General features: G+C 43.9%; 1 pseudogene; it reads right to left on the bottom strand.

The window, feature by feature from the left end:
• Window positions 1–429: 429 nt before the first annotated feature.
• LOC102900139 lies at window positions 430–6,161 on the bottom strand (annotated as a pseudogene).
• Window positions 6,162–10,657: the final 4,496 nt, after the last annotated feature.

Here is a 10,657-nt window from a genome sequence, read left to right as displayed (position 1 = left end):
ATAACCTGAGAGTTTCTAGGTCTTCCCTGAAAGAAACTCCCATATACTGTAACTACAAAGCTGAGATTTCTGAAAAATCAAACCCGGAGTCTTGTCCCATGAGTGGGTAAGTAATACCCACAATAAATTGAATTACTTGCATCGATTTTCCAATCATGTTCCTTCCCAGTCCCTGACCATTCAGCCAAAAGTTGGCCACAGCCCATGAGTTGGTATATAATCCCGCCTCCGGTTATTTCTCTTTCCAAGTAAAATGAACAACGAAATACACTGCTCAGAAGTGTGCCCCTGGGGACGATCTTCCTTCACCATTGTCCAGGGATGTCCCAACGAGAGGCTGTAGGACAGTGACTGTTTGCTTTCAGATGCTGCGCGCATACCACACACAACCATCTGTAGGTCAGACTCAGTTCTCTCCTCCTCCGTGGGTTAATCATAGGTAATGGCCTTGAGGTCATAGGTGCAGGCTGAAAGAGAGTAACATAGAAGAAATGAAACCGGGAAGGTGGGCCATTTGCTCATGTAACTGACTTGTGCCTTCAGGGCCTGCTCAAGCCTGATCTTCTGCATATCACTTCTGTTTGATGATGGAATGCTGCTGGGCGCCTTCAGCTTCCTGGCCCCGTGAGTCAGACGACATCCAATTCGGGATAAGAAGCGCAGGTCACATGGTCACCTGATAATTTGGTGGCCCATGGTTAAGTGTTCGGTCTCTACCAAAGCCCAGCAGCAAGTCAAAAGCTGTTTTTCAAAAGGAGAGTAGTTCTCTGCAAAGGACAGCAGACCTTTGCTCCAAAGTCCTGAGTCTACACTGCGATTCACCACTAGAAGCCTGCCAAAAGTTCTGAGCAGCTTGCCTACTGAACTTGGCACACCAATGGGTCTTTGGATCATATGGCTCAAGTGGAAGAGGAGCAGCCTCGACCTATTGCAAAGGTTTCTCTCATTCTAGGCCCCACTAAACACTAGCGGCTTTTCCATCCATTTGGGGGATGGGCCAAAGTAGTACATCCAAATGAGAAATGCATTGCCTCCAAAATCCAAAGAGAACCACTAGGTATTGTACTTCTTTTTTGTTGCAGGAAGGGCGAGATACATGAATTTATCCTTCAGCTTCAAAGGGATATCTTAACAGGGCACCTGGATGGCTCAGTCGGTTGAGCGTTCCACTTGGGCTCAGGTCATGATCTCGTGGTTCGTGAGTTCGAGCCCCGCATCGGGCTCGCTGCTGTCAGTGCTGAGCGCACTTCAGATCCTCTGTCTCCGCCCCCCGCCTCAAAAATAAAAAAATAATGATAGTAAATACATTTTAAAAGTAGGGCTATCTTGACATGACCCACACCACTTGACTCCTAAAGTTTTCACTGAGGTAGAAGGATCCTAAATGCACTTCTCCTTCTCTGTCACACAAATGGCTTGCCAGTAAGTATACCACAGTTGCTGCTTCTTGCTCCCTAGGTCCGATGGGCATCAATATAATGGGTTGGTGTGAATTCTTGTTGGAAAGAAAGATGATCAAGGTCCTTGTGAACTAAATTATGACTAAGGCAGGAGAGTTCATATTCCTGATGTGAGACAGTAGAGGTGTATTTTTGGCCTAGCCAGCTGAAAGCAAGCCGCTTCTGGTGGTTTTCATTAAAAGCGCGAAGGAAACGTATTTGCCAGATCTCTAGCTGTACCCTAGTTACCGGGAGCTATATTAAGTTGTTGGAATAGAAGCTACAACGGGAGCCACCATCTGGCTAAGCTTCTGAAATCCGCTGTCTTTCTCCAAGATCCACCTGTTGGCTGCACAGACCAAATGGGCAAGTCGGACGGGGATATGTTAGGAATCACCCTTCAAGTCCTTGATGGTGGCACTAAACTCTGCAGTCATTACCGGAAAGTGGGGTTGGTTTGGGTTCACTAATTTTCTAGCTATAAGCAATTCTGGTAGCTTCCAGCTGGCCTTTCCCACCATAGTTATCTTCATTGCACAGATCAGGGAAATGATGTGGGGCTTCTGTCAGTTACCGAGTACGTATAGTCCAAAGCTGGGAGTCAGTTGTGGCGCCATGACCCTCCACTTTTATGACTCAAGTATACTTATGCTCATTTGACTTAGAATTCTTTGCATTCATACAGATCCAGTAAAAATTCAGTTGATTGCCTTCCTGTTTCACCTCTAGGAACATCACGATCAACTAGGCGATGTCATAAATCTCTGAAGTCAGGCTATTCTAACTACTGCTTTGGATGTGCCGTCCATTATGGTAATCACACCCACCTTGCCTTTGACAATTAAGTGTCCATCACTGTCCTTACCACCCGGTGGCCCAGTTACCCCCATTGTACTTAAGAATCCTAACCGAATGGCAAAAATTCCCCTTGTAGTTTCTTTTTTTTCTTTTTAATGTTTATTTATTTTTGAGAGAGAAACAGAGACAGAGAATAAGCAGGAAAGGGTCAGAGAGAGAAAGAGAGAGAGACTCAGAATCGGAAGCAGGCTCCAGGCTCTGAGCTGTCAGCACAGAGTCCGATGCGGGGGGTCAAACTCATGAACCACGAGATCATGTCCTGAGCCAAAGTCAGACACTTAACTGACTGAGCCACCCAGGTGCCCCCACCTTGTAGCTTCTGACTATATGAAGAGCGGCCACAGGGTTCTTCAAGAGTGGTGGGGCTCCCCTCACAGATTTATTTCTCACAACCGTGGTGAAGGGTGTGCTCTCCGAATGCTCCTGCGGTGGGTGAGCAGACATTACGTGACACATTCACTCTAACACTCCAACTTCCTTCCCTAAGCCTCTGGGTCCTTCCTCTACCACATGCGGAGGCAGTTTTGGCATTTCAGCTCTATTTAATGAAGGCCATCTTTCCCTCGGTGGAACCTGGGGCTGCTCAGGAAGAGGAGATACATTTCCAAGGGCAGTGGGACACATGTGATGTGGGTGACGACACATGGAACAGTGATGCTGCTGCTGTAGTGTGTGGCCAGCTGAGTTGTCCACCTTGTATCACTGACACGGGTCTTGGAAATGATTCTGCAGGATCCGGAAAAATTTGCCTGGATGACGTTTCCTGTGGTGGGGATGAGTCATCTCTGGGAACGCAGGCACAAAGAGTGGGGAGATCATGACTGCAGACACAGTGAAGATGTTGGAGCAACCTGTTCGGATAAGACATCCAAACGGGGATCTTCAATAAAAGCACATGGACTCTCCAATGTACTTTTTTCCCCTAATGGGTACCTATATGACAGAATACTCCCTTCTCACTTTTTGAAATGAATCATACCTCATATCCTCATTCTGATTTTTTTAACGCTTATTTATTTTTGAGAGAAAGAGACAGAGCATGAGGGGGAGAGGGACAGAGAGAAAGGGAGACACAGAATTGGAAGCAGGCTCCAGGCTCTGGGCTGTCAGCACAGAGCCCGATGCGGGGCTCGAACTCATGAACCATGAGATCATGACCTGAGCTGAAGTCGGACGCTCAACTGACTGAGCCACCCAGGCGCCCCACCTCATTCTATCGTACCAAACTTCTTTTCTCTCGGGAAGTCAAATCTCATTTTCTAATATCTACCCATATTTTCCCAAAGTTAAGTTCACCGGACCCTAGTGGTAACAAAGTATTCCACAAAAAGAAGTTATCCATAGTCAAATTAATTTAGGAAAAATTAATAAGGGTTTAGTCATTGAAACACTCAAACACTTGCCTTGAAATATCCACATACTTAGGGCACCTGGGTGGCTCAGTTGGTTAAGCAACTGACTCTTGATTTCAGCTCAAGTCATGATCTCACTGCTCATGGCATCAAGCCCTGCACTGACAGCATGGAGCCTGCTCAGGATTCTCTCTCTCCCTCTCTCTGCCCTTCCCCCACTCACTTGTATGTGTGCGTGTGTGTGTGTGTGTGTGTGTGTGTGTGTATCTCGCTCTCAAATCAGTAAACATTTAAAAAAAAAAAAAAAGAAAAGAAAAGAGGGGCGCCTGGGTGGCTCAGTCAGTTAAGCGGCTGACTTCAGCTCAGGTTATGATCTCACGGTCCGTGAGTTCGAGCCCCGCGTCGGGCTCTGTGCTGACCGCTCAGAGCCTGGAGCCTGTTTCAGATTCTGTGTCTCCCTCTCTCTGACCCTCCCCTGTTCATGCTCTGTCTCTCTCTGTCTCAAAAATAAATAAACGTTAAAAAAATTTTTTTAAAAAGGAAAAGAAATATCCACATATTTAAAAATTCTTTTTTCAGAGTTACCCAAATACTCATTCTTACTTGAAGGACTTACTTGTGTATGATTCATACCAACAGCGCTGGAATAAATGTTCTTCAGCTAAAGTCTGGGCTTATGGTTTATACAATTTCAAAAATGTTAAGAATTGTTTTGCGGATTCTTCCTCCGAGCCAAAGTTTTTATTACGCAACTTTCAAATCGTGCAAAGAAAATTCTCATGCACACCTGCCCAGGTATAATTGTGGGAGAGTTGAATTCCCTGATTCTGATATACTCTTTTATTAGTCTTGGAGTTTCCTTATTTTCAATCAGTCCCAACACCTTTATCTCTTACTTTAGACATTCTTTTCTGAGATGAGCAGGTAAGACATTAAATTTGGTCTTAAGGAATTTACTTAAACTCCAATATAAATGTGAAATCTGCCTCTTAAACCTTGACTATCCTATCCAGCTTTTCAATTCAGATAGATTTACAGTTATGATTTACAAACAATCACAATCCTTCAGTGACGATTTTCTATCAAATTGAATTTTCCCCAAGTCTTCTGGATGCTCGTTCTGCACTGAACTATTCTCTTTCAAGGAGAACTTTTCCTCCTCATGGTCATGAATATCCACATGTTTTTTTTATGTTTATTTATTTTTGAGAGAGAAAGACAGATCCTAAGCAGGGGAGGGGCAGAGAGAGAGGGAGACACAGAATCCAAAGCAGCTGACACATGTGTAGCACGTCCACCTGGGCCACCTTCTTGGCCTCCTTTTGCCCATAATTCTCCTGAAGGATCTGGTGCTGTTCTGGAGAGGCCCTCTGCAGATACCGAACCACCAGTCAGCTGCATTTGTTGTCCTGGATATCAGTGCCAGTCTGGCCTGTCACCTTGGGGTCTCCAAAGAGACAAGGTAATCATCCTGAATCTGAGAGAAGTCCCCCTTCTCCAGTAGCACCTCCCCATCAATGCCCACCATATACACGAGCAGCAGCTACAGGAAGATAGAAGGAGTAGAAAGCTATCTTGCACCTGACAATAGATTTGTACTTCTTTCCAGTGAATCTGCCAAGACCCACATTCCCCAGGGGCTTGGGGGGGGGGGGGAGGGGTGCGGTGATGAGGTCCAGGATCTGTCCGATCTCAGTCTGATAGGAACTCTACAGGAAAAGCTCAATTAAGTTCGGGTAATAGGGCTGCTCCCGGCAGTACAGCTTCAGCAGGCAGTAGATACATGCTTCCGGAAGCAAAGCATCGTTGACGGCATCCAAACCTATGCCTGGCTTCTGTTAGCAGCCGATCTGCCCCTGTTCGGTGAGGGATGAATCCATGATATCATCTGACACCAGGAAGAAAGCTTGGAGCAGTTCCGCACAGCAGCTCACAGTCAGGGCCAGCAGAGACTATCAGCATCTTAATTAAATATATTCATTCTCACATCAGTAGGCAATAGGACTTAAATATTTCACTGGCTAGGCCACAGCGTGCCAAAAACTACCCAAGTGCCCTAACATCGATAAATTAGCCTTGATAGAACTGTAACTCATTCCCTTTCACACGAACACTTGCGAGAATTCTGCAAAACAAACAAACAAACAAATACTTGCAAGAATTGCCTTCAAAAGCTGACTGTGTCAACTTGGCTCAGAATCAACTTCCAACTTCTTAATTCTCCAAAAAAGTCACATACTCTTTACATATAGTGAATTTCATATTCCTCCCACCCCAGGGTCCAAACTCTTGTTAGAATTATTTTCATCTAGCAACTCTAAGATGTAAGTTTATTCTAACTTCCTGGATATTGTCATATTACAGATATGTGCCTTTCCTTCCTGACCCCACATACATGATATCACCTCTCCCTAATATCCTTCACAATATCTAGTAAGTAGTATGTAATTATGTGAAATGCAGACAAGAATCAGGACCATTAAGTAACATTATTTTTAGCTGGAGTCTCTGATCAGATTTTGAGGCAAAATGATACCTCGAAAATCATTCTGGTGTTCTGGTTACAGAATGAAACAAAAAAAGAACTGAGGCTCGTGGGCAGAGGCAGCAGATGTGCGGGGAGGGTCAAGCAGGAAATCTACGTCATTGCCACCCTTCTGCTAACCGCTGGGAAACGAACATTGGTGCAGTTATTTGCAGGCAACTTGGATGTGCCTTACTCAGCATCTGCAAAGGGCCTCATTTCACGGGAAAAACATCACACGTCTTACTCTCTAGATCTGGCTGCACTGTAAATGAAGCTTCTCCCTGGGATTGTGTCCAAGGGACACAAACTCGTGTCACTTTAATAAGGAAGCTAGTTTGATCTGCTCAGGTAATTTCTGGACAAAGATAAACATACTTACTCAATTATTGACGATTTCATGTATTTAATACGTATTTATGGAGTAGCTCCTTGACAATGCTAGGCCAAAGGCGGATGAACTAAATAAAAGTAGCTCTAGTCCCTTCTCCAGAAAAGAATCCAAGTGTGTAATGAATGTGCACGAGGAAATAATTATTTATTTAAAGTTATGAAGTAGAAGTACGAGACGAAATGAAAAGGCGTAAGCAGAAGGCCTTACCTGTTTGCAGCGTCAGAGAATATTTCTGTGAAGGGTATGGGTGTGACTTAATCATATATAGAGGTGTTAGGGAGACCATTAAAAATACATAGGTAGTGGGGCGCCTGGGTGGCTCAATCGGTTGAGCATCCGACTTCGGCTCAGGTCATGATCTCACAGTCTGTGAGTTCGAGCCCCGCCTCAGGCTCTGTGCTGACAGCTCAGAGCCTGGAGTCTGCTTCCGATTCTGTGTCTCCCTCTCTCTCTGCTCCTTCCCTGCTCATGCTCTGTCTCTCTCTGTCTCAAAAATAAATAAAAACATTAAGAAAAAAAAATTTAAGGGGCGCCTGGGTGGCGCAGTCGGTTAAGCGTCCGACTTCAGCCAGGTCATGATCTCAGGGTCCATGAGTTCGAGCCCCGCGTCGGGCTCTGGGCTGATGGCTCAGAGCCTGGAGCCTGTTTCCGATTCTGTGTCTCCCTCTCTCTCTGCCCCTCCCCCATTCATGCTCTGTCTCTCTCTGTCCCAAAAATAAATAAACATTGAAAAAAACAAAAAAAAAAAAAAAAGAAAAAAAATTAAAAAAAAAATACATAGGTAGTATTTTATTAAAGTAACAAAGGTGAGAATGAGCTTGTCTGATTCCAGGAACTGAGAGACGGTCGAGGGAATAATATTAGACCTAAGTGAATAAGGCGGAAATCTTCCGGTAAAGCCTTGACATGTAGCCAAGGGTGAGATTATTCCTGGGATAGAGATTTTTGTACTTTATTCTAAAGTGAAAGGGAAACCATGGAGGAGGGTAAGCATGGTAAGACTTGAATTTTAAAGAGAAAACTCTGGCTGGAAAGAGAGAGAGAGAGAGGTGGCTGGGGGGGCTATTGGACGCAGGGAGTCAAGTTACTAGATGATTCTAGTGAAGGTATGAGGTTCTGAGTAGAACATTCATTGTGGAGCTAGTGCAAAGTTGACATATTCAGGAAATATTTAGTTGGTAGAACCAACAGAACTCGATAATTCATCAAATGTAGCAGTTTGAATGAAGGAGACTCAAAGATCGCGCCACCAGTTCTGGACTAAGCGAACAGGTATACTGCGGTTCTGTCATCGGAAAAGAGAATCCTGGCAGGTTGGAGGAGGTAGCCTGGTGAATTTCATTTTGTATATGTTGAGTCTGAGGTGTTTTTAAAACAGCCAAGGAGAGAGGGTGGTAAGGAACTTGATGTAAGTGTTGGGTGATCAGAAAACTGGTCTTGGATGGAGGTACAAACAGAGGATCTTAGATTTGTAGATGGCAACTAAAACCCAAGGGTAAACTGTAAATTAAGAATAAAAATTGCTGACCCGAGAAAAGACGGCTGTTAGCCCTGAGGAATCACAATATTGAATGGCTCATTGACTTAAAAGTAACTGCAAGAGGGGACTGAAGACTAGTAGTCAGAGGATGGCAGGTCACCGAAGCCGAGGGAAAAGGACATTTCCAAAAAGGAGGGCATTAGCAACCTTGTCAACAAGTTGTGGAGACGCCATTACACGTGAACTGGAGCATTTTTCATGAAGTTTAGCAACATGTGAGTCATTAGTAAACTTAATGAAAGCAGTCTTGTTGTATTAAAAAAAGAAGATAGTTTCGGGGCGCCTGGGTGGCTCAGTCGGTTAAGCGTCCGACTTCAACTCAGGTCATGATCTCATGGTTCATGAGTTCAAGCCCCTCATCGGGCTCTGTGCTGACAGCTCAGAGACTGGAGCCTGTTTTGGATTCTGTGTCTCCCTCTGTCTCTGCCCCTTCCCTGCTCCTGCTCTTTCTCTGTCTCTCAAAAAGTAAATAAATGTTAAAAAAAATAATAAAGAAGTAAAGAAATAAAGAAGAAGATAGTTTCAAGTTTAGGAGTTAATGGGAGTTAGAACGTTGGGAAAGTAGGTATAGATTATTTTCCAAAAAAGCTGTATTTTAAGGGGAAGAGAAGATAAGGCAGTGACAAAAAAAAAAAAAAAAGGAATATAGGTCCAGCAAAATTACTTATTTTCTTTGACAGAAGACTCTAGAGTAGTGTTGTGCAATAGAACTTTCTGTGATGGAATAAGGTATATATACAGGTAGCAGATGTTAAGGGTTATAGAAAAAAAAAAAAAAGGACAAGGAAAATGGGATCCAGAGTGTATACGGGACAGAATACAATCCCAAATAGGATGTTCGGGGTAGGCCTTCTAGAAAAAGTGAAACTTGAGCAAAGTTGAAGGAGGTGAGAGAGTTGATTAGGTGCATGTACAGGGAAGAAAAACACAGGTAGGGGCGCCTGGGTGGCTCAGTCAGTTAAGGGCCCGACTTCGGCTCAGGTCATGATCTCACCGTTCCCGGTTTCGAGCCCCACATTGGGCTCTGTGCTGACAGCTCAGATCCTGGAACCTGCCTCGGATTCTTTGTCTCCTTCTCTCTGCCCCTCCCCTGCTCACACTCTGTCTCTCTCCGTCCCTCTATCTCCAAAATAAATAAACATTAAAGAAAATTAGAAAAATACAGATAAACAGCCAGTTCAAAAGCCTTAGGGCAAGATTATGCCTGATATGTTTGAGGAATAGTAAGGAAAGGAACCCAGTGTAACTGAAGAGTAAGAATTAGAACGGTCAGACATGGGTCAAAGGAGGTAAGGGGCAGGGCAGATAATTCAGGGATAAGTAGGTCTTCGTAAGAATTTAGGTTTTTACTCTAGTGAAACATGGAGCCATTGGATGATCTTGAGCAAAAAACTGCTGTCTGATTTCTAATTTTAGCTTGTGAATAAAGAACAAACTGTAGAGGATCAATGATGGAAATAGAGAATTTAGACTCATGGGAGGTCACTGCAGTAATTCAGGCAAGAAATGTTGGTGGCTCAGTGTAGTTGTTAGCAATGAAAGGGGTGACAAGTGTTGGGATTTTTTAACATCTTTTGAAGATGCAGAAAACAAGATTTCCTGAAAGGTAGGATATACAGTATTACAGGAGCCAATAATTGTGCCAATATATTTCCATATATAAAATAATGGATTTCCTGGGGCGCCTGGGTGGCGCAGTCGGTTAGGCGTCCGACTTCAGCCAGGTCACGATCTCGCGGTCCCTGAGTTCGAGCCCCGCGTCGGGCTCTGGGCTGATGGCTCAGAGCCTGGAGCCTGTTTCCGATTCTGTGTCTCCCTCTCTCTCTGCCCCTCCCCCGTTCATGCTCTGTTTCTCTCTGTCCCAAAAATAAATAAACATTGAAAAAAAATTTTTTTTTTTAAATAAAATAAAATAATGGATTTCCATCAACCAAAACACGGCAGATTACAGTCTTAGAGGATATTTGGAAGAACTGAAAAGAATTCCGTTTCAGACGTCTATGAGAAATTCAAGTGGAAATGCTACATGGCGTTTGGATAAATGAGTCAGGAGTTGGAATAGTCAGGAATAGATATTAACGGCATAGATTATTAACACAGGTGTGCTGCAAAGGATGGATCAGTGGGAAAAAGCAATTATTTTTTGTTTGTTTATTTTTAGATTGCTTAGATGTATTGCTTGGAATTAACCTGTAGATAAAAATAACCTTCTACAGGGGCACCTGGGTGGCTCGGTGGTTAAGCGTCCGACTCTTGGTTTCGGTTCAGCTCACGATCTCATGGTTTTATGCGTTCGAGTCTCACATCGGGCTCTGTGCTGACAGCCCGGAGCCAGCTTGGAATTCTCTCTGCCCCTCTCTCTCTGCCCCTCCTCTGCTCATGCTGTCTCTGTCTCTCTTAAAAACAAATAAGCTTTAAAAAAAAAAATAACTTCTATCTTTACATTACATCCATCACCTCAAAATAATTACAAATCTTCATATCTGTTATTTAATGCTGAGGTTACCCAATCCTTATTTCTTTTCATGGAAATGATTTGCACCATTCATT

This window comes from Felis catus, chromosome B4 (assembly GCF_018350175.1).
Source record: "Felis catus isolate Fca126 chromosome B4, F.catus_Fca126_mat1.0, whole genome shotgun sequence".
Classification (NCBI taxonomy): Eukaryota; Metazoa; Chordata; class Mammalia; order Carnivora; family Felidae; genus Felis; species Felis catus.
Note: the sequence above shows the minus strand (reverse complement) of the source record. Positions and strands in the feature narration are given on the sequence as shown.